This window comes from Mesoplodon bidens, assembly GCF_964165515.1.
Source record: "Mesoplodon bidens genome assembly, chromosome: 8".
Classification (NCBI taxonomy): Eukaryota; Metazoa; Chordata; class Mammalia; order Artiodactyla; family Ziphiidae; genus Mesoplodon; species Mesoplodon bidens.
Window position 1 is genome coordinate 108480077 of NC_138165.1, and position 23993 is coordinate 108504069.

The window sequence follows — 23993 nt, forward strand, 5'->3', positions numbered from 1 at the left end:
CTGGACACTGCGACCTGAATTTCGTATAATTTTTATGTCATGAAATAGTCTTTTGATTTTCTCCTCCAACTGTTGAAAACTATTCTTCATTCACGGGCAGAGACACGTGTCGGGCTGGGTTTGGCTCTGCTTTGCGCTTTAGCGCTGCTACTTTGGTGTTTCCACGTGTGGTGGGTCAAGGGTGGGTGAGAACCTAGCCCTGCTGTGGAGGGATCCCAGTCTAGCTCTTGTCAGATGCTGGATGTAAAGGATCCTTTGGCTGGTGGATTCGTCTGTCTCCATCGTGACGGTTGGAAACCTAAGGAAAAAGCTTCCTGGTTTTCCAGTCTCCCCAAAACCACCCTGGAAACGCTTCCTCTCCAGCTTTGAAGAACTGTGTTGTGCGTCTGCGTGGATATAGGGCCACTGAGCACATACTGGGATTGTAAGAACAAAGCACACAGGTGTGGGTGTTCAGTGACATCAAAGGACCATGTAGGTCCTGCCCCGAGAGGCTTGGTCCTGCAGCACGGACGGCTCTTGTGCGGTTAACACAGGCCAAGCTGTAGGTCGAGGTGGATCTGAGGTTACAGAGCATTTTTGAATCTGTCACTTTCAGCTCTGAAGACAGGCAGCATGGTGAGAATTCCTAATCCCATTTTGCAGATAGGTTGTATTAGTTTGCCAGGGTGCTGTAACAAAGGACCACAAGCTGGGGGGCTTAAACAGCGGAAATTTATTGCCTCACAGTTCTGGAGGCTGGAACTCTAAGACTGAGTGTCCGCAGGGTTGGTTCCTTCTGAAGCTGTCCCAGAGAAGCTGTCCCAGGCCTCTCTCCGGCTTCTGGTGGTTTGCTGGCAACCCTTGGCTTGTAGAAGCATCACCCTGACCCCTGCCTTCATCTTTATGTGGAGTTTTCCCTGTGTGTGTATCTGCCTCCAAATTTCCCCCTTTGTAAAGACACCAGTCATATTGGGTTTAGAGTCACCCTAATTGACCGCATTATAACTTGATTACCTCTATAAAGACCCTTTCTCCAAATAGGGTCACATTCTGAGGGTCTGGGGGTTAGGGCTTCAACATAGGCATGGGCTGGGGGGCATAATTTGATTCATGACATAGGGCAAGTGGAGAGAATGGCTGAGTGTCTTGTTGGGGCCTGTCCTGGGGTGAGAATTGAAGACAGGGCCGTCATCTCTGTCTTTGTTGGAATAGAGTCTACTGTCTAAGTTTCTTGAACCTCTAAGTTTACCTACCGAGCTTTCCAGATTTCCTCAGGTAGGATTAACTCTAGCTACATCGTCAGCTGAGATTGTAAGCTGCGGCTAAAACAGCTACTAAGTGATACGTGAGGGCGCCCTCAATGCTGTTCTCACTGGACTGTAGTCATGCTTGGAGGCTCTGGAAGACAACAGTCTTCTCAGCATTGCTTTTTACAGCTCTTTGGTTCTCGGAGATTTCCCCCAAACTTCGGCTAATAAAACCACTGATGTGTCTGGAAACAAACCAGAAAAGCAGGGAATTAGGCACGTGCTACACTCCAGAGCTTTGGGCTAACTTGGTCCACATACACTAAGTCCCGTGTTTTCTTTTGGGGGCCATGGGGACTGATGGGCCCCCTGGTGTCTGGCGGCTCCCTCTTTGAGCGAAGGACCACACCCCTCTCCTGTCAGGAAAGCTGGTCTTTGTGCAGAAACCTGGGGCTTCCAGAGAGGTAGAGCCTGGAGCTGGGGAGGTGGAAAGGGGCCGGCTGGTCCTGTTCACCTAATCCCCCCACCCCACCCTGGACCTCATCGGCATGACTGTTCACGGCCAGAGCTGTGAACACCAACTGGGTAGAGCGCTCCAGGTGTGCACTTGTACCTGCCCATGGCCCATCCAGGAACCTGCCAGGGTCCATTTGAGGGAACAGAGCTCAGTTTCAGGGCCGTTGGGCTGTAAACAGAAGCTCTGTACCCAGGAGCCTGCTGGAGTAGACAAGAGAAAAGCCCAGTGGCTCCCCAGGCCCTTGCCCCAAGTGCTGAGCGGCCCGGCGCCTAAAGACGCAGTGAATGAGGATGCTGCAAATGGACTGAGAGGGGAAACATACTTCTCTCTTCAGAAAGACCTGGTGGCGGTCTGCTCTGGTTCCGCAGAGTGTACAGTCACTCTGTGTCTGGGAGATGGGCTTTAGCGTGAGCAGTGACGTGGATGCCAGAGGCCAAGGCCGTTAGCTGCATGGAGATGCTCTTTGCAGGGAGATCCCGTGGCCTCGCCAGCCCCCAGCCACTTCTTGCCCTTCCAGAAGGGCCTGCAGATGGACCCGTGCAGGGGTCAGAGGCCCAGCAGTGTGGGCCCCTGATCGGGATGTAGGGTAGAAAGTCCCATCCCCCAGCCTAGATACGGGGGCTTTGGGGTTTATAAAGGAAAGGAGACATCCAAGTTTTTAGGCTGGTATAGTGACTTGAAAACGAAAAAGAATACAATAAATGCATACTGTTCTCACCATAGAACAAAGTGGAAAGATTCGAGAAGTCTGAAAAAGCAGCCAAACACCATAAGCCCACTTCTGAGAGGCCACGTCTGCAATGTTTCACTTGCCCCGGGTCTTTTCAGTGCCTCCACCCCCTTAATACAACAAGGTTCCCACCTGCTCTGTCTTGACAGTCTTTGGGGTACTGCGAGCCCTCTGATGATACCCCGAGGTCCTTGGACCCGAGAGCAGCGTGGCGGACGCATCCAAAATCTGCGTGATGGGTGGACAGCGGCCTCTGGGTCCTGAACATTCTCCCTGATCCCTGCATTTTCTCATCTTCTCAGGATCTAAACCTTTTGTCACATTTGAATATATTTCCTCGGTCGTTGGTGCCTTTTTCGTAGCATTCATCGATTTCACTGGAGTTTTTGCTTTTGCCTTTCTGGTTTCATACGTTGCTTGTGCGCTTCGGTCTGTCTCTACCTCGAGAGTTAACTGTACACCTGCCGGATTTTCTCTTTGCTTCTAGTTGATTTCCTTTCGTGCCTCCCTCTCCCTCCCTCTGGGCTTTCTGTACATCTGGAATTCAATGAACCGTGGAAGCCCCAAGGGGAAACGATGTTCTGAAGACCGGCCAGCTGCCCCGGCATCTCAGGGGATAATCCTTGCCCTCTGGTGATGCTCCTTGTAATTGCATGTGAATCATTTACGTAGCTGAGGGTCTGTTCTGGGCTGTCTGTTCCTGCGAGGACAATGATTTAGGGAAGGTATCCAGGATGAAATTTCCTCCTGTTTCACAGTCTGGCCAGGCGCAGGCTTTCTGTAAAGCTCGGAGCAGCTCTGTTACTGCCGTCCAGAACATCGGGGTGGCGGGGGGCTGCCATGCGGTGGTGGTACCTTCAGTTCCACCATCCGTCACCATCCTTGTTTAAGGAATCTGTCACAGACATGGCCTCCATGGTTACTTGTTAGTACCCACCTCCTAAATGACCAGCAAGTGAGGAGGAAACCCCACTGCTGGGAAGGCATCAGGAATACATCTTTTGGGTTCAGCTGATTATTCTGTTGAGCCAACACTGCCCGTCTCTGCAGCAGAAATAACAGCAGGTGAGGGAAGATGGTGCAGTATCGGGGAGACACAAGCAAAAAAAGCCCTTGTGGCAACCTGGGCTCCCAGAAGACAATGGTGACACAGGTCACCATGCAGGTTTACTGTGACGCCCTCTTGGGGTCGGCCCCCTTGGAACGGACCAGGGGTTGGGGGCAGAGGGAAGCCCTTGGAGACCCCACAGACACTCTGGCCCTGGGACTACACTTCCCACTCGTCCGGGTTGGGAGAGGGGTGGCGGGCATCCTTTCACCCCTTTGTAGCTGCCCCAGGGCGGGGCCGTGATCTGGGGGAGGATGCCTCTTTACAGGAGGCAGTTCTAGGAAGCTTGGCACACTCCCAGCAGCGGGGATGCAAAGGGGTCCCGGTGCCCCATCCCAGCGATCCACCGCTGTCCTCACCTTGCCGATAAATGCAGTTTAGAACATAATCTGCTCTTGGCGTGGAACAGTCTTGGAGGGAAGAGGTGGAAATGAGTTCTTCAGCTGAATGAGACTCTGAATCTTAGTCACGTTTCCCCCTTTTGTCTGGTAGCATCTTCCTCCTCTGGACAGAAGGCCGGGTCCTGGTCGTCTGACGTCAGAGAGCTGGGGGGCCCTTGCATGTGAGTGCTGCAGACAGGGCATCTGATGAGCAGCCGGACCGGGGCCTGCCGCGTGGAGGCAGCTGTGTCGTGACCGAGAGGCACAGACCCATGTTGGGAGACGGGCCCCGCGTGCCCACAGAGCCTCTCGGGAGGGAGAGGTCACTTCCCCATGACCTTTCTCTGCCCTTCCCGGCTCTGCAGCCCTGTCTTCACATCCTCATCAGCTCTCCGTGTCCCCACGTGGGAAGGTCAGATGTCGCCGGTGTGCCTGGCACTGGCGAGTTCCCAGAACAGCCCCTGGTTTCTGTTTACCTCCGCCACGTCCCTCTCTGTGGCCACCGATGGAACGTTCTCGCTCTCCCCAGAAACCAGCCGGGCAGCTTGTCCTCCTCCCCCGAACAGCCGGGGGACGGAGCCCAGGTTGGCTGTCCTGTGTGTTTACACAAAGGAGTTATTCTTGAAACCTAAGAGGTTCTGAGTTTCCCGAACAATGGCCACCAGTGACGAGGTGCGACGCGTTTGGCTGTGTGGGTCTGGGAGAGGTTAGTCCTGGGAAGGAGTGCGATGGCAGGAAATGTTAACAGGAAGCATTAGCCCGTGTTCAGGAGTAAGAATGGGAGGCATCCGGCAACTCCCAGCAGAAGGGAGAGTAAGGGTGGCCGGGTAGAATGTCCTCGGATACTTTCTCGGCTGTTTTTTTGTTTTTTTGTTTTTTTTTTTTTGCGGTACATGGGCCTCTCACTGTTGTGGCCTCTCCCGTTGCGGAGCACAGGCTCAGCGGCCATGGCTCACGGGCCCAGACGCTCCGCGGCACGTGGGATCTTCCCGGACCGGGGCACGAACCCGTGCCCCCTGCATCGGCAGGCAGACTCTCAACCACTGCGCCACCAGGGAAGCCCCTTCTCGGCTGTTCTTGATCTTTATTCCTGCGGCTGGCAATACTAGTAGGAAAAACCATCTTTTGTAAAATCAGTTGAGGAAGATCATCTACATAATATGGTGCAGACTTCATGTGTTTTAAAAAAATGAGACTTTCCTCTCCAGGTGAAAGGAGTGGGTATAAGTTAAAGGGGTCATTTGCAGACCGGGGTGAAGAGGGGAGTTGAGACAGAACAGCTCAGAGGCTGCTTCCTTTCAGGGTCAGGTTTGAATAATAAAAGCCGTTCCAAATAAAGTGCTTGAATTAGTGAAGGTTATTCTTTACATCATGTGTGCCTTCTGTTCACCTGGGGGAAGATGATTGGCTTTGGTTCAACTTTCTTCCCTCCCCACCTTTTATATCACATTTCTCTGTTTTCCAGTATCAGCCTGTGCTTTAGGACCGAAAGAATGTTTGAGGACATTTGCAGGTTATGACCCAGGGGCTTTTAATGGTGAGTGAGGAATTCAGGAGTGTTCTGGTCCCAGGGTTAATCCTCACCCTGCTGAGGTCTTAGAGACTTAAAATATTTCTGCCCAGGAAGCAGCCATCAGCAAGCCCCAGTGAAAGGCATCCACATTCCTCACATTCTTTTGGACTGGCATTGGCCTGAATGCTGGGGTTTCTGAAGTCCAGCAAGCAAATATGCAGCTGGGTTTTTTTCTGTAGATAAACGTGATAGATGCCAGCGGTGGTGTGGCAGGGCTCTCTGCCTGACCTCCGCAGGATCCTACCTCTGCGTTTGAATTGGGGGTCTGGTGCAGACCCCCTCCTGAGCAAAGCAGAAGAGGAGGTCAGTGGGGCCCCGCCTGGGACCGCTCTCTGGCTCTGGCACTTCCCTCGGTGTCATTCATGTGGTTTGCTTTTTCCGGCACTGAACCAGGATACCCGGGGCAGCAGGACTTCTGGGAAGAGGAAACAGGAGGTTGAGATGGACAGCCTTCCATCTCAAGATGAGCTGAAGCAGCGCCCGCTGTTCTCCTCTTGTCATTAGGGGTTCCTGGGAGTCTGGAGGATCGCCTCTGCTTGCCTTGGAGATGACAGATGGGCCCTGTGCGGAATTTAGGGGAGTGGGCATGTGTCTCCCAGCATTTAAAGAGACCACCCACTGGCTGTGGCCAAAATGGGATCTTGACATCTGGCCGATTTTTGTGGCTTTTTTTCCTCCAGAAACATACATGCAGTGTTTCCTCTTTGCTTCTTAATATTCAAGATCTGATTTATCTCAAGTTCATTGTGAGGCAGAACTTCCCAGGGTTTTGCTGGTGCCTAACTTTGTGATTTGAATGTAATTCCACCTCTGTTATCACTGTCAGGAATAGTTTATTGAAGGGCTGGTGGATGCTGCTCTTCAAGGTGTGATGGACCAGGTGAGGGAGAAGGAAAGATGCCTGTGAAGGACCCTGCGAAGGACCAGTGTAACCGGCAAGTAACAGCTTGGCCCGACAGCTCCTTGGGGGGTGTGCCAGCCAAGGAGGAGCTCTGTGGGGAGACGGAGGTCAAGGCTGGTTCCCGTGACCCTGCCAGTGGCCGAGGAAGCGGGAGCTCCAGCCTCCGCTCACCCTCCTCTGTCGTATCTCCTCCAGCCCAGGAACACTCCATACGTCCTGCCCATTTTACAGACAAGAAGTGAGGCTCAGAGAGTGCCTCACTCAAGTTCAAGTTCAGAGAGTTATTAATAAGCCCGTTTGTGTGCCCCAAGCCATCCTTCCTTATTGGGAGCACACACGAGCTACGTGGGCCAGTATCCTCGAGTCCCACTCTGGTCAGTAGCTGTCCACTGTGAGTCACAAACGTGAGCCACGTAGGTAATTTTTAGAGCAAAAATAAACAGATGGAATTAAAGTTTTTCTCTTAGAACTGTAAATTTACTTAAAACGGGATACAGTTAGGAAGTGAGCTGGATGATCTCAAAGGCTGGTGCTGTCCAGCTGCCTGGACTTGTCCATTCTTCCTGTCCGGGGACTCTGGCCAGGCACCGTCTGGACCACGTGTACAGTCACTGACAAATTCTTGCTCTGCAGGGGTTACTTTTCAGATCGGGGATCTCCACATTTTCTGATTGTGTGAGTTTGTTTTGTTTTTTTGATGTGAAATTCACATAGCATTCAATTAACCTTTTAAAAGGGTACAGGGCTTCCCTGGTGGCGCAGTGGTTGAGAGTCCGCCTGCCGATGCAGGGGACACGGGTTCGTGCCCCGGTCCGGGAGGATCCCACATGCCACGGAGCGGCTGGTCCCGTGAGCCATGGCCACTGAGCCTGCGCGTCCGGAGCCTGTGCTCCGCAGCGGGAGAGGCCACAACAGTGAGAGGCCCGCGTACCACAAAAAAAAAAAAAAAAGGGGGGGGGGTACAGATTGATTGGCATTTAGTGCATTCACAGTATTGTGTGACCACCACCTGTCTCTGGTCTCAGAACATTTTCATCACCCCAGAAGAAGACGGCCCTCCCCATTAAGTAACTACTACCATTGCCCCCTGTCTCCATGCCCTGGCCACCACTAATTGGTTTACTTTTGAGGTTTGAATTGGGGGCCAGTCTGTATGTAAGGGAGATCCTGGCTTTCAGGTGTCCTCAGGACAGAGCAACCAAGGCTGGCATCCCAGGCCTGCAGGGCCCCTCTGGAGGTGAGGTCTGACATCACAGGGGTCGGCAGGCGATCCACTGCGGGGATGGGGACCCGGCCCCGCATCCCCTGAATGTAAGGCAGTGCTCAGCCTCCTTCAAAACCTCTGTATGGATAAGCCTCACATAAGTGCTGCCGCATTAAATAAAGGCTGCAGTTGACTGTGAGGTCAGGCGCCACGGAGTGAAGCCTGGAGAATGCGGGCGGGTGAGAAACCCACGTGCTCCCCCAGAAAGGGCATCTGCATCCCTACAGGCCTTGTGTTTCAGTCTCATCACCAGCCTGCCTTTTCACCCTTCTTAAAGCAGGCGTGTCATGAGGACCGCTGAGACATTTTTAACATACTTGAGGCTCTGGAGATAAAAGAGGTGAGACAAAGAAAGATTCCACCGTCGTTTATTCCCAGAGCCTTCCAGTCTCGCTGAAACCTGCTTAGACTACAAAGAACTTCCCAATCTAATCAGAAAACCCCAGTTTCCCTATCTCTGGCTGGAGTTTTCCCCTTTTGTTCATTATTTAAAGTCGACTGGGCTGACTGCAATTTAGGAAGGACAGAGTGGCTGTATTTCATTCTTGGGTCAGAAAAATGTCTATGCAGAGAGCTTATCGCCTTGGTCTTTTCCAAGCAGAGACAAATTTCAGTTAGGAGCACATAAGCATTTTGCATAAATTAATTTCCTTGGTCCTCGGTTTCCTCATCTGTAAAGATGGAGCCAGTCTCAGAAGGTTCTCAGAGATAAAAAGGAATCGAATATGCACTCAAACTTGCTCAAGAGAAAAAGTGGGGGGATTGTTGGAAGGATCCAGAGATCAATCCCCCAGATCACAGAAGACCTGGCAACTGGGATTTAAGAAGTGAAACTGCTCTTCAAGAATCGAATTGCATGTTCCCCTGTCACCCAGCCTCTGCTGCTCAGCCAGTGTGCACCTGGCCTAGGAATGGCCACCAGCCAAGGCCCAGCAGTCCCGTGCAGGACGTGCCCCTGGGCCACTTTTGACTTTCTCAGCTCCCTGCTCTTAGAAGTGGGTTGGGCCCCACTGACCCTTTTGAGCTGGTCCTCAATTGCTGGGTCGGTAGGCAGACAGTGGGTTGGTTTACCTATACGTGGTATCTGTTGCTGACCCATCGGAGGGGACGGGGCCATGGGGTGTCCAGGCTGGGGGTGTGCCTGGATCGGGCAGTGAAACTCCCAGGAGAGTGAGGAGGTGGCTCGAGGGCTCAGTAGTTGCGGCACGCGCGGGCTTAGTTGCCCCTGTCGACCACCTGCACAGCATCTCTGATTTTCAGGTATTAATCAGAGCAAGCCCAGGTCAGCTACAGTCCAAAGGTGATTTTCATAAGCCAGGTCCTCCCCATTCTGTAAAGGAGCAAATATTGGGACTGAACAAAAAGCAACAGAAATAATAACCAGATAAAGGAAAGAAGAGTTTCATCTGGGCTTGGGCTGAACACTCTTGGTCAAGGGCAGACCTTCAGGCCCTCAGTCAGACCCAACACGGGCTTATCTCCCGGTCACCTTATCTCCAAGCCGGTCTTAGGTCTTCCTCCAAGTCAGGGTTTTTGAGGGCAGAAATCATTTGAGGACTCTGATAAGGGCTATGGGCTTTCCCTTTAGAAAATCAGCTATACCTGTAAAGTTGTACGTATCATTTTGGGGTCTTGACCCTCTAAATGGACTGACAGCTAGAGGTCCATAAGCCCCACGGGGACACACCTGTTACTGATAAAGATTGTGTTCAATGGGCCAAGGCCCAGACCATCAGGCTCCATCAGAGGACACCCCAGAGATCTCTAGATTTCCAATGGACTTAATGTAACTTGAGAACCAGGCCTCCGTCTGCTTAGGCATAAATATTTGTCACGAGGCAGGTTTGCATATGTCGCTAGGAAATAGTTTGCCCTCCTTGGGATGCTAAGTTTTGGTAGACATTCTTCAGGGTACCACTCAAGAGTGAACTTCAGAGTGAATCTCACTAAGCTCCGGTTGATGGGATCCTGGCCACAGGGTGTGGCCTGGACTCTGAAACAAGCCTGTCCGCGTGCAAATCTCAGTCACTAAAGCTGTGTGGCTCTGCCCACCGGCCCTCAGTGGTGCCTTAGTTTGCTCTTCTGCAGAATGGGGATGGGGGCTGCAGTTAGGGGAGGGTGGTGCCTTCACAGTTCGCTCCCGCATCGTGGTGGAGAAGTGGATCTGGTGTAATGAAGGTGAACCCACAGGGGTGAGGACGAGGGCCTGCAGGCTGGGAGGCCTGAGTCTCTGCATCCAGGTGGCTCCGGGCCCCCATCCTGTCCTCCTGCAGCTTGCTTTGGCTGCCCCAGTCAGGTCCCGTCTTTGCTTAGCGAGTTTGAGTTGCGTGTTTAGAGTCCTAACCCCCCACCACCACTCCCCGATTCCCCGCACCTGTCCCTACTGGGGATGCCTTGCGCTAGTGGGACCACAGTGCTTGGGGGCTCTGGGTCAGCACCCTTGACCAGCGGCTGCCTCCTGGCCGTAACTGGGGTGCAGTTCGCCTTGATTCCTCCTGTTACGGCTTCTTCCCTTTGCTGGACCAGCCTCCCTCCTGACTACATGTAGGTTTTTTTTTCTCCATTCTTTAGTAGTTTACCCCGATTATAACAAAAATATATCTCAACGTATACAGTTTTTTAAGTAAAGGTATCTTTTCAGACTATGCTCTGTGCACACACACGTTTTAGCCTGAATTGGATTTCTGATGGGCACATTTTCAGGTGTCCCGATGTGGTGATACTTAGTATATTCATGAAGTTGTACCACCACCACCTCTAGTTCCAAAGCCTTTTACCAACCCAACAGGAGACCTGGGAGCAGCCACGGGGCATCCCTCCCTTTCCCAGCTACTGGCAGCCACTGACCTGCTTTCTGTCTCTCTTGATTTGCCTCTTCTGGGTATTTCTTATAAGCGGAACTGGACAGTACGTGACTTTTTGTGACTGTCTTCTTCCATTTATCGTAGTGTGTTCAAGGTTCACTCACATTGCAGCATGTGTCAGAATGTCCTTCCTTTTCATACTGAGTGATATTCACCATATGGAGGGACCCCGCTGTGTGGGTCCGTTCATCCGTCACTGGATGCTCGGGTTGTTTCTGCCTTTGGGCTGTTGTGAATAGCGCTGCTAGGATTCGTCATACTGTGATGTTCTGACTTAACTTTAACAGAGCCATCTTCGGGCTTCCCTGGTGGTGCAGTGGTTTAGAGTCCACCTGCCGATAAAAAAAGAGCCATCTTCTCTCATTTCCAAGTTCTTGTCGAGACCCCTAGTTTTAGACTCCAGCTCCCTGCCCCCACCAGCTCTGTCCCTCCGCCTGCACGCCTGTCCCTGGCATCTTACAGATCTCCAAGAGCCAGGGCTTGCCCTGGACTTGAAGTCACCCTTGGCGTGGACTGGCTTGGGTCACTGTCCTGCGGTGGCAGGTCTGGTGCTCTCCCCTGTGGATTCACCCATCTGTGAGCTAACACGGCAGTGCCGGGAAACGCTGCTCACTGAGTGAGGGGCGTCAACAGCAGGCCCAGGCCAGGCGCCTCTCCAGATGTGGCCCCTTGGTCGCTCGCATCAGGACCGCAGGGAGGCTTTGCTGCGAGAAAGCAGCCTCCTGGGCCTCATCTGCGGTGGCTGCCTTGGGGCCGCCCCTCGTGCGCTTTCCACACCTGCGGGGAAATGCGGGTGTTGGCCCGGGGGTTCATCTGAAATCAGGTGGGCTCCCTGGCCTCCAGTAGAAAGGCGGGGGGAGGTTGGAGCAGCCCTTCCCTGACTCCCCGGATCCCAGTGCCTTCCTCGCCCTCCACCACCCCCTGCTGTCACTACCCCGGGCATTCCTGCAACCCCCCACCTTGCTGTCATTGTCCCTTTACTAAACTCCACTCAAATGGTGCTCATCTGAGTGACAGCTCAGCCTGTCTGTCCCTACCCAGAGAACCTCAAGGTGGGCCCAGGAGCCTGTATCCTGCGAGGGAGGGGTTTTGACCTCCAGGTGGGTGGGGAGCAGGTAGAGCCCCCGCCGCTGTCCAGCTCCAGCCCTCTGGCTCCGACCCTAATCCTGTCCTGGGCTGGCCGAGCGGGGGCACCCGAGAGAGCTGCCCTCTCTGTACTGGGAAGCCATGCTGGGAGCCTGCTCTCTCTTCCTGCGGGGGGCGCAAAACAGAGAAAGGACGGCATGTGGGAGGGGGGGCTCAGGCTCGCCCCCCCCTTCCTGCTTTGTTCCCATAAGGAGCTGCTTCTTCGTTTCCTTTCTTTTTTCTTTTCCTCTGGGCTTGGGCACGTTCAGAAAACCTCACAAGGGCTACTTGCTGCTTCGGGGGTATGGTACCTGACATTCCTAGGTTTTGATAAAGAATAGATCTACCAGAAACCTCTGGGTTAGCATTTTTATGGGAAACAAAGTATATTCTTTTTCGTTTTTAATGATTTTTAAGTGTAATACAAAAACCTTCCAGAAAGGAAACCAGCCGGACCGAGGCAGCCAGGACCACCGGATGCTCTGAACCATGGGTCTCACTCTGAGATGCTGCCCGGGGCTGCCGGCCTGGATTTCTGCTGGGCCCGGGTCCCCAGGAGGGCGTGAACCCGTCCCAGGATGCGAGTGTTGGTCTGTGCTGCCGCCGGCCTCCAGCGCCACCCCTCGGTCCCATGGCCCTGCCCGTGGACCCAGAGGGGCCGAGACAGGAGATGGTGGAGGAGGGCTCCGGGGGGTCGGGCAGTGACAACAGTGAATTGTCCACGTGGGATCCAGGTAGGATGAAGGTGTGGGGTCCACGCGGTATCTGTGTGTCCTAGGACAAGTTGGTTCTCCACATCTGCTTCGTTATCTCTACTCACTGGATCCCCTTTGGAGATTTAAATTAGTTGGTAAAGCCTGTAGCACAGGGCCTGGCCCAAGATAAAGGGTGTTATCTTCCTAGTTAGGATTCAAACGATTTCTGTTTTTGTAGGGTCAGGGTGGCCTCGTACCTGAGAAATTGAGTAGGAGATCCAGATGGCAGGCAATTTGAAGGACGTGGGTGTCCAGGTGAGGCATGGGTAGTGCCCCCAGAGAAGGCACGGAGGGGATGGGGAGCGGAGCTGGCCAGAGAGCAGGTGACGCCCGGAGAAGGGGCCAGTGGGGTGTGGCCTCAGGACCAAATCCTGCATGCACCCTGCTTTTGTAAATAAGGTTTTATTGGGACCCAGCCATGCACACTCACTGTGGCCGTCTTTGCCTTTCAGAGGCAGTGCTGAGTGGCTGGAGTTGAGGCCAAGGGGCCCACGAAGCCCGCGATCTTCCCCGTCTGGCCCTTTGCAGCAGTGGTGTCCTCAGGGGACATTGGCAGCGTCTGGAGACATTTTTGCTTGTCACAGCTGAGGTTGGGGGCAGCTACTGGCATCTAGTGGGTGGAGGCAGGTGTGCTGCTGGCCATCTGCAGTGCACAGGACGGGTCCCACAGCAAAACATGATCCGGCCCCAAATGTCAGTAGTGCCAAAGTTGTTAAACGATGCTTTCCAGAAAAAAAAATTCCTGTTTCAACTAGAGAACGGACTGGTTTGGGGGAGGTGGGCGGTGCTTTTGTTGGAATGGGGATGCAGGAAATGGGGCAGGCTCGGGTGGGGGAAGATGAGCCAGGCATGCTGGCCCTGAGGTCGCCATCCTGAGGGCGTGTGGGAGGTGCTGCAGAGACAGGGCTGCCAGGCAGACCAGGCTTTGGGCATCAGCAGAGACTAGGTGGTCCCATATCCTCCCTGTTCCCTGGGGTGGCTAGGCCTCCTAAGGAGAATGCTCCAAGTGACAAAAGCAGAAGGGCAAGGATGGACGCGGGCCATTGGACACTTGAAGGCAGACAGAGGAGGGGAAATCTCGGAAGGAAGGGGAAGGACCAGCCATGCAGGTGCTGGGAAGACACCTGCAAGACAGGTCTCAAGGGCCAGCTCAGAGAGGAAGGAGAGGGCCGTCACCCTGGGAGTCCATGGAGAGGTCAGTGGTTAGAAAGCCGCCCGGTGAGACGCACACAGGAAAACGCCCTCAGGACCTGGGGCTCCGGTGGCCTCATCACCAACCCCAGTGGGAACAGTGTGTCCAAGGCTTGGGGCAGGAGCCGCCTCGGGGGAGGGGAGCAGCAGCTCAGGGGCCGTGCAGAAGGGCACCAGCGCCAGCCAGCGAGGAGCCCTGGGCTCTAGCCAGCTGCCGGTTCTGTAGGAAAGGGAGCCCCGGTACCGCCCGGTGACAGAGATGACAGAGGGCAGAGCCTTCCTGCGGACCAGGAGGAGGAGGAAGGATGGGGAGGGGCGGCAGCAGGGAGAAGATGCCGCTAAGAATCCGCTAGACGGCTGGGTATGAATGGTGACAAAACAAAGCAGAGGACGGGAACGGTTGAGGAGGAGCCCCTTTCTACTGTGGGTAATTTTTTTCTTCCCCTGATCCTTTTTCTTACTCTCTGTATAAAATAATCATCCTTGGGCACTTTTTAGTTGGAGGCGAAAGGAAAGCTTCTCCGACTGCCCTCTGGCACCAGGTCACACTTTCTCCCTGGCCCAGCGCCTCTTCTGTGTCACCCTCAGAACTGGAAGGAAATTAGCTGATTATCAAAAGGCCAGGGACCTGGATTCCAGGGCCTCTGGTGAACTCACCCTCCCCGCAGGAAACCTATCGGGTAGGCTGGATTCCATTTCATCTCTGCCTGGTACAGACTTGTAGCAGAGGCTCTGCAGAAAAACAGGGAGTGATTTCACGCCCGGTTTGTTAATTTATGCATTGATTACAAAACAGAACAAAACCACAGAGCAGACACTTAGACTGTCCTGCTCTGGTCTCCAGGAGCCGGGCTGCGGTTGGCCCAGCGGACAGGGGAGGAGCAGCTGGGGGTCTCGGAATGGTCTAGAAAGGAGCGGCTCCAACCCTGCCGTCTTTGCGCTGGGCTCACACCAGCCTCGGGCTCACGCAGCAGGCCCTGCAGCCGCCCAGCTGGGAAACCTTGGACCCGTGACCTAGCTTCTCTGCACCTCGGTTCTCTCGACTGTCGTTGGAGGGAATGGTCAACCGTCTGTGTCATGGGGTGGCTGTGACGTGTAAATCAGTGCCTGATTCTAAGAAGCACATGGGGTGGCTGTGACGTGTAAATCAGTGCCTGATTCTAAGAAGCACTTACAATAGTGCCTGACACACGACCAACAAATGCTGTGGGGGTAGGGCGGGGCGACAGGCACACCTCGTTTTATTGCACTTCGCAGATACTTTTTTTTTTTTTTTAGCAAATTGAAGGTTTGTGGTGACTGCACATCGAGCAAGTCTGTTGGCTTCCTTTTTCCAGCAAGAGTTCCTCACTTTGTGTCTCTGAGTCACGTTTCAGTAATTCTTCAACTATTTCAAACTTTTTTTTACTTTTTAAAATAAATATTTATTTAACTATTTCACATAATAACTATTATATTTGTGCTGGGGATCCATGACCAGTGATCTTTGATGTGACTATGGCAAAAAGACAATTCACTGAAGGCTCAGATGATGGTTACCATTTTTTAGCAATGAAGTATTTTTTAATAAAGGCCTGCACATTTTTAATTTATTTTTATTTTTTAATAAATGTATTCTATTTATTTTATTTTTGACTGCGTTGGGTCTTCATTGCTGTGTGCGGGCTTTCTCTCGTTGTGGCGAGCAGGGGCTGCTCTTCGTTGCGGTGCGCGGGCTTCTCATTGCGTTGGCTTCTCCTGTAGCAGAGCATGGGCTCTAGGCGCACGGGCTTCAGTAGTTGTGCCACGCGGGCTCTAGAGCGCAGGCTCAGTAGTTGTGGCGCACGGGCTTAGTTGCTCTGCGGCATGTGGGTCTTCCCGAACCAGGGCTTGAACCCATGTCCCCTGCATTGGCAGGCGGATTCCTAACCACTACGCCACCAGGGAAGCCCCTGCACATTTTTTAGACAATGCTGTTGCACAGTCAATAGACTATAGTACAGGGTGTAGAGTAACTTCTCTATGCACCAGGAAACCAAAAGATTCATGTGACTCGCTTTATCTTGATATGTGCTTTATTGCAATAGTCTGGAACTGAACCTGTGTTATCTCGGAGGTCTACCTGTAGTTTCCCAGGGCTGCATAACAAATGACCATAAACTGCATGGCTTTGAATAACAGAAATGGATCCTCTCAAATCTGGAGGCTGCAAGTCTGAAGTCAAGATGTCTGCCGGGCCATGTCCCCTCTGAGGGCTCAAGGAGGACTCCTCCTTGCCTCCTTCCAGCTCTGGTCGTTTACCCACCATCTTGACGCCCTCTGGCTTGAGCTGCATCACTTCCATCTCTGTCTTCGTCGTCATGTGGCCATCTTCTCTCTGTGTGTCTGTGTCTCTGTATCCTAGCATCTTATAGGGACACCAGTGATTGATTTAGGGCCTGTCTGTGATTTAGGGTTCGAGCATATCTTTTTGGGGGGGACACCATTCAGCTGACAGCAGTGGATGTGGTTGGCTGTTTTACCTGTATTATGGTTTCTGTCGTAGTTCATGTCTGTGTCTTCATCATTTCCACGATGGTCTTGCTTTTCTTTGTGTTCTTGTAGCAGCTAACAAGGTGCATGACAAGTGCTCAGCACCCCTGTAGTTAGTGACTTAAATTAAAGAGGACTCCACTCGGCTTCCCTGGTGGCGCAGTGGTTGAGAGTCCGCCTGCCGATGCAGGGGACATGGGTTCGTGCCCCGGTCCGGGAAGATCCCATATGCCACGGAGCAACTAGGCCCGTGAGCCATGGCCACTGAGCCTGCGCGCGTCTGGAGCCTGTGCTCCGCAACGGGAGAGGCCACAACAGTGAGAGGCCCGCGTACCGCAAAAAAAAAAAAAAAAAAAGGACTCCACTTCTGATAACCTTCAGGTTTTCAGGACAGACGTGAAGAAGGCTATGAACATAAGAAGTCTTGCTTTGGAGAAGCCGCCCCATTCATATACTGTGAGATTGGAGCAACCTGTAAGCCCTTGGTTGGTGTAAGTGCTACTCATTGAGAGATTGTTGCTGTGTGCCAGGGATGCTGGAGGTCCTTGCTGATCTCGAGCTCACAGCCTGGTTGGAGAGACACACAATTAAATGAGCAGTTACAGCCACGCAATTAGGTCCTGTTGTAGGGGAGCCCGGGGTGCCAGGGCTGGTGACCACAGATGTGGTGTTGGCAGAGGGCAGCCTATTGCTTTAAGGACTTGGGACGTCCCTCAGGCTCTGGCAGCTCCCCGTTTGCCCTAGCATGGGCGCACAGGGGACGGGAACGTCCCTGCACCTGCCCACGGGTCCCCGCGGTACGGCAAAGTTTAGTGACTGACGCAGCGACTGACCCAGCATCTTCTCCAGCCAGTCTGTCATCAGAGTAGGCTCTGTTTGCCCCAGTGAGAAGCGTAACAACAGTTTAGAACGTGCTCCGTGAAGTTATTTTAACTGGAGCTGAGGGTGGAACCCGAGTTACCTGCCAAGTTTTCACCCGTATTGTTACTGGATTCCCTTATGTGGGTGTCTTAGGTAAAGAAGGCCCCAAAGGGCTTGACGCCTCTGTGTCTAACTGGGCATGTGACCACTTCACTAGACACGAGGGACATTCCCTTAACTCCCAGCCAGCGTCCCACAGAGTCCCAGGCCACTCTCACAAGGGCTCAGGTCTCACCTGCCCGGCCGGCTGGGCCGAAGTCCCCGCGGGGCTGCTCTGGGCAGGAGCCAGCCCGCCGCCTGCCTCTTGCCTGGCCTCCCCCGACCTGCCTCCCCTTGTCACTCCACGTCCAAGGTGTTGTCGTGTCCCCGGAAGGTCACGTCTACTGGCATCTCGGAATGTGACCTTCTGTGGAAACAGGGCCTTCGCAGATGTAACTGGCTTAGTCAAGGTGAGTGGACCTTAATCCCATGACTGGTGTCCTCAGAAGACAGCCACGTGGAGACACAGGGAAGGAGGCCACGTGAGGTGGAGGCAGATTTGGGGGCATCTGCAAGCCAAGGAAAGACAAGGCTTGCCTGTGACACCACGAGCCAGGAGAGCGGCCTGGATCATATTCTTCCCGAGCTTTTGGGAGCAGGGCCTGCAGAGACCTTAACTTCAGACCTCTAGCATCCAGAGCTGGGAGAGAACGGTTTCTTTGTTTTAAGCCACCGCATTTGGGGTGATTTGTTACAGCAGCTTGGGAACCAGCCTGTCCGAGGCCTCGCTGACCCCAGGGCACCTTGGCGAGGTGTTAGCCAGCACAGCACGTCCCGGGGGCCCCCGGGGACTCGGAGCGGCTACGTGGGGAGGGGGAGGGGGAGGGGTGGTCAGGTAGGCCTTTGTCTGCGTGGTTGGGAAGCCGATCATCGAAGACCCTGGTGCGTGTGGGCACATGGGGGCCAGGCTTGGGGCATCGGCTGCAGGTGATGCCAGATAATTCTGTCTGGCGCAGTGAAACCCTCCAGTCGGTGGAGGCTCCCCGGAGGCCTGGTTCTCAGCCCAGCTCTGTGATTAGCTCCCTAACTGCAGGCAGAAACCCCACGTTTCTGCTTCGGTTGTTTCTTTGTACTTCTTTATACTCTGAAAGGCGTGTCATGTCATCGTTGAACTTTCGTACGTCATGCATCCTTGAGGTTTGATGCCTGCGTCACCCGCACTCCTTCAAGCGGTGTCACCCTCACCCAGTGGCTCCCTGTGCCCCTCCCCATCTGGCCCCGCCTCCTCCCGCCATCCACTCTTGCTGACGTCTGAGGGTCCACCTGCCTGTTCTCATACATCCTATAAGACACGTGCTCCTGGGTTTGGCTTCCGTGTTCAGCTTCATGCCCCGGGCCCGCCTCTGTGTGGTGTGGATGTGTATTTCCTATCAGTGGTGCCATATGAATGTGCCCCCATTGGTTTATTTTCTCCTGTTGGTGGATGTCACGGTTGTTTCCAGTTTGGGGCCATTATGAAAAATGAATCCAGTCCAAACATCTGTACTCGAGCCCTTCTGTGGACATCCACTTCCTTTTCCCTTGGGTGCGTGTGCCTGGGGTGGAATGGCTATGTCTGGTGCATGTAAAGTGTTCATGCTGCGCTTCATGCAGGTGGATGGTCAGTGGATGATTCCTCCATCTGGGGTAGGAAGTGATGGGGCTGGGCAAGGAGCAGGTAGGCTAGCGGGTGGACCCGTCTCCTCCCCAGACCTGTTCTCACGCCTCCCCTTTCCACCCTTCTGACGGAGCTGCTTCGTATTTACCTAGTTCTGGCTCAAGGTTTCTGCAAAGATTTTCTTTGAAGAATGTGTCCTGCTTCTAAAAATAAAACCTTGCATGCTCCCAGGACCCTCCTGATACCGGAAGTTCTCCCAGGTGCTTGGTATTCCTGTGATCTGCTTCAATTCAGACTCAACGCCCAGCGAAGTGCAGTTGGATCTGTTCTGGAGGCAGCGACAATGACACCAGGAATTGGGGTTGAAGGCCGTGAAGAGGTCCTGGGATTCCTGAGGCCACATCAGGCTGCTCTGTACTGGGCCCTCTGTCTGGCCTCCAGCCGTCACTTCCCTGTTAAAACACATGTGGAGGGCTTCCCTGGTGGCGCAGTGGTTGAGAATCTGCCTGCCAATGCAGGGGACACGGGTTCGAGCCCTGGTCTGGGAACATCCCACATGCCACGGAGCAACTAGGCCCGTGAGCCACAATTACTGAGCCTGCGCATCTGGAGCCTGTGTTCCGCAGCAGGAGAGGCCACCGCAGTGAGAGGCCCGTGCACCACGATGAGGAGTGGCCCCTGCTTGCCGCAACTAGAGAAAGCCCTCGCGCAGAAACGAAGACCCAACACAGCCAAAAACAAATAAATAAATTAATTAATTAATTAAAAAAAAAAAAACACATGTTGATCCCTTCGAGGTCAAATGCTTTTTAGGGCACAGTGGCCCATGAATTCACAGAGCTTACGTCACCCGCATTGCGGGCTTGTGCCTTGTGGGGGATGAGTCATCCATCTGGAGAGTCCCTGTGTCTGTGCTTTGTGTAGTCTGCAGAACTTGCCTCCAGGACTTTAGTTCCCTGGGTGTGTTGACCCAGGACCTTGTGTGTAAGACCCAGAAACTGCCCTTGGGTGGTTTTGTGATGGGTCGGGGTGTGGGATCACTGACAGCAGAGCCGTTCTGGGGAGGATTTGTTGAAGGGTAGATGGGTTTGGCCAGGGTTAGAGGAGCCAGAGGGAACCTTCCCGGTAAGGTGAGTAGCATGCCCAGCTGAGTGTGCTGAATTTGGGGAGGGGACCTGTTAGCTGGCTATTGGGACCCTTGTAGCTGGGGGTTGGGTGGGCATGAAGCAGGGGGTTGAACAAGTGGGCTTTTTTCCAAGAGGTCGGTGGGGACCTCAGACCACTATTTGAAGTTGAGGCAATGGGGCCTGGGTTCTAAGTGAAAGGACTGTTGTAGGTTCTTTGGTGGCCGGTGAGTGAGTCCGGGCTGCACAGTGATTCTCTGCCCTGTGTGTGCATTAGAATTACGGAAGAGCTTATTAAAAATACTGCTGAATCTCCAGGGTGGGACTGTATTATTCGAAAGCCTCTCCAGGTGGTTGGCATTGGCATCCAGGGTGGGGAAACTGTTAAGAAGAGCCCTTTGGGGTGCAGGGGTGCCAGACGTGGCTATGGGGTGGAGCGTGGGAGGTGGAGATTGGAAATGGAAGGAAGGGAGCCAGAGAGAAGAGGTGGCAACACACCAGCCCGGCTCAGACTTAAAGGTAAAGGAAGAGGATAAATAACATTAATAACAACAGCCCTCACCGAGGACAGTGGTCATCAGAGGGGCGATATTGGGGGACACTCGGCAGTGCCTGGGGACATTTGGGTTGTCTGGGGGTGGGGATGCCCCCAGCTTTTGGCGGGTGGAGGCCAGGGGTGCTGCCAGGTATCCTGCAGTGGGCAGGGCGGTACCCACAGAGCATGGTCCCATCCAAAGTGTTTCTGGCGCCAAGAGCAGGAAGCCCTGCCCTGGGGAGGAGAGCTGTGTGCTGGCTCACCCCTAAGCCCGTGGCATGAACCAGCAGATTTTATCCACACGCTCTGAAGAGGTCAAGAGCATAAGTTTCCCCAAGTTACAGATGAGGAAGTGGAGGCCCCAGGAAGTTACGCCCATCTGAGGGGTTGCATAAGGTACGAAGGGGAAGTCATCGAAGGTGAGCAGGTGGGGACCTGGGTTTTGAGTAAATGCCAACGCCTCCAAGTGAAAATGCAGAGACTTTGTGGTTTGCAGGAGACTTTGTAAGTTGGTTTGAGTCCCTGATGCATCACTGGGGACATCAGTGCTGGGCCCACGGGCGTTCATCTCCAGGCACGATGACGAGGAATGGTCCTTACTGAGCGCCTCCTAGGCGCTCACCTGGTGAGCCAGATTTTACTATCTTCCTGCTGCAGGTGATACAAATAGATGCTCAGAGAGGTTAAGTCACTTGTCCAAGAGCACACAGCTGGAGCTGCCGGTCACACTCCGATCTGGCTCCAAAGCCCTGTGTTTCCTTCTTTATAGGATGCTGTCAGCCTTAATTTAGTCCCCCCTACAGGCGAGGAGGAGGAGGAGGAGGAAGACGCCGGTGATAAAGGATCAGGTGAGGAGACCAAGGGCCGCGCTAGAAGGCCAAGCAGGACCTCGGGGAACAGAGCTGGGCCTTTCCACGTCCGGGCTGGAGGCAAGGTGCTGAGCGTGCAAACCTGCCATGTCTCCCCTTTGTGGTGAAAGGAACGGCTTATCCTCTAGGCTGTAGAGACGGTTGGCCTGCGGGGAGAGGGTGAGCTTGTGTCCGCTCACAGCAAATGTTTCCAAAGCAGCCTTTTCCTCCCTGGTGTTTTCCCAGTATTATTGTAAGTCGAGGAATGAGGGAAAGTGGGATTCGGCTTGTGCCAGAAGACGTATTAACCCCTAAATGCCCGTCAGCAGGCTGTGTGGCCTGCAGGCCTCTGCCCTCCCCGCTGGCCTGTCACTCCCTCAGCCGGGCTTTCTCCTTCCGGACAGTGGGCCCCATCGAATCTCCGTTGTATCCGGAGCTGTGCTCTCCTGCCCCCTCCGTCTCCGTGCCCCTGGGGAGCCCGAGTGCCCCCTGCAGCCTTATCTGTCGCCCTCAGCTGCTTTCCCACTCGGCTTCTACCAGCGGCTGGAAATTTCTGTCAGGGTTTTGCCTCTGCGCTGAGACTACGTTGGGTGTCTTTCCGTGTTACTAAATGTTTGTTCCTTTGGTGCATGTCCTGCTGCAGACCGGTTGGGCCCCCTCAGAAGGAACCTGACCTCGTGGCCTCGGAGCCCCTGCGGTGGAGCCCGGGGCAGGGGGCTGTCCCCGGTTCTCCCCCCAGCTTAGGGGACACTGGCCTCCTATTTTCTAATGGTTCCAGTGTGTTCTCAGTGAGTCGAAGTGTTCGGAGAGCTCCGGAATCTTGGTGAGAGTAGCTTGTTGCACACCCCGACTTATTTTGTTGCCACCGAGAAATGCCTCTGCGGGGCGCTTGCGGTGACTTAGCAAGATTTTCCACAGTAACACTCGGGATATAAAGGTCCGATTGCCCCCAGCATCAGACTCAGCCATCAGGAATGTGAGGTGACTGGCAGTCGGGCGATGGCCTGGTAGTTTGGGATCTTAGGAGAGAATGTTCTGAAAGTGTGGAGGCAAGACCACACTTTGCAGAGGCCGGGACTCTGTTTTGGGGTCTTGGCTTTCATTTGCTTCGTGGAGTTCCATTTGTGTTAGATGTGACAGAAAGAGAGGAAGTGGGGGAGAAGCTCGCTGGGGGCAGGAGGGCACACCGGCCAAGGAGAGTGAAGGTCTGAGAAGCCGAGTCTGTGTCCATACCCCTAGGAGGGTGTGTGACTTTCCTGAGACCGCCAGAACAAACTGCCACAAACTGGGTTACTCAACACAACCGAAATTCATTCTGTCATGGCTCTGGAGGCCTGAAGTCCGGGATTGAGGTGTCGGTAGGGCTGGCTCCTTCTGAGGCCGTGAGGGAGAAGCTGTCCCGGGCCTCTCTCCTTGGCTTGCAGACGGCCGCCTTCTCCCTGTCTCCACGTCACCTTCACTCTGTGCCCGCATTTCCCCATTTTGTGAGGACACCTGTCATGTTGGAGGAGGGCCCACCCGTAGCACTTTATCTGAATGTGGTCATCCGCAAAGACCCTGTTTCCAAATAAGGTTGTATTTGCAGGACTTCAGCATCCTTTGCGGGGGAACACAGTTCAACTCATAACAAGAGGGTATTAGAAAAATGTGAGCATATGTGACTTCTCAGTGCCATCCTCTCCCCAGCCTGGTGGCTTTTAAGTTTTAGCCAAAAGATGCTTGCTTAAGTGCTTGACCTGAACCCCTTGGTCGGGCCTTAAATAGTTCAAGCAAATGGAAATAAGGTACAGTGATACTAAACTTTCACTACCCACAACCCACAGTTGTAGTCACTAGCAATGGAGATAGAATTTATGAAGTGATTAGTGGTTAATAAAGAAATTATACTACCTCATTTAGTAAAGCACCTATGAGCTAAGGAAGTTTAGTTCTTTGCTCCAGTGAAACTCATAGCGTTCCAGACCGTGGTGGTGTGTGGAAAAAAAAGAGGTGTGTCTCGAACTTGGTGAAAAGTACAGGGCTTATGCGTGAACTGGGTCAGTGTAAACAGCATGACCACAAACTCTGTGGGGGTGTGTACCGTGCCCGGGGGCCCCTGTGCCCTGTGTGTGACAACACGTGATTCCCATGTGCAAGCTCTCTCTATGGTCCTCTTGCACTTGGGGACAGTGAGGCACAGATGTAAGACTGAGCATGGCTACGTTGGTGAGTGGTCAGGTGGGTTTTTTTCTGATGTGTGACATTGACCTGAGTCAACCTGAGTGGCGAGAGGTGTCAGAAGTGAAGTTTGCAGGACAGAGCTTGCCAGCCCGAGGGAACTACCAGTGCAAGGGCCCTGGGACAGAAATGAGTTAAATTCGGAAACTGAGTGCACAAGAAGGAAACGAGGCCGTGGAAGAGCAGGTGGGGCCATAGTCACGTAGTCCCAATGAGGAGGTTCGATTTATTGTGACTGCAGGGAAATGCCCCTGGAGAGACTTACTTTGCTGAGGGGCCCAGCTGCTCTAAGGAGAATGGTTTCGTGGTGTGTTTGGGGGGCCGGAGGAGCAGGGAGACCAGGTGGGAGGCTGCTGAGGTGAGTCCAGAGAGACACGAGGTGCTTAGCTGGAAGCAGAGAGCAGAGAGAAGCGGTCAGATCCACATACTTCGGAGGTGGAATTGCTTGGACTTGTGGAACTGCCTGGATTTGAGGGGTTTTGACAGAGTCCGTATGGTCCCCAGAGCTTAATTTACACTCCGCCCCTTTACAGGAAGAGTGTGCCAGTCCCTATACACTGTCCT

General features: G+C 53.7%; 1 protein-coding gene across 3 annotated transcripts in view; it reads left to right on the top strand.

Moving 5' to 3' along the window:
* SH3BP4 (SH3 domain binding protein 4) overlaps window positions 1-23993 on the top strand; it is a 94593-nt gene that overhangs the window by 35566 nt on the left and 35034 nt on the right. The window contains exon 2 of one of the 3 annotated variants that reach the window (XM_081241742.1): window positions 21134-21212. The exons of the other annotated variants lie outside the window; for them this stretch is intronic. The gene's annotated coding sequence lies outside the window, so the exon portion shown is untranslated. The remainder of the gene's footprint in view (window positions 1-21133; window positions 21213-23993) is intronic. 3 annotated transcript variants of the gene reach the window in all.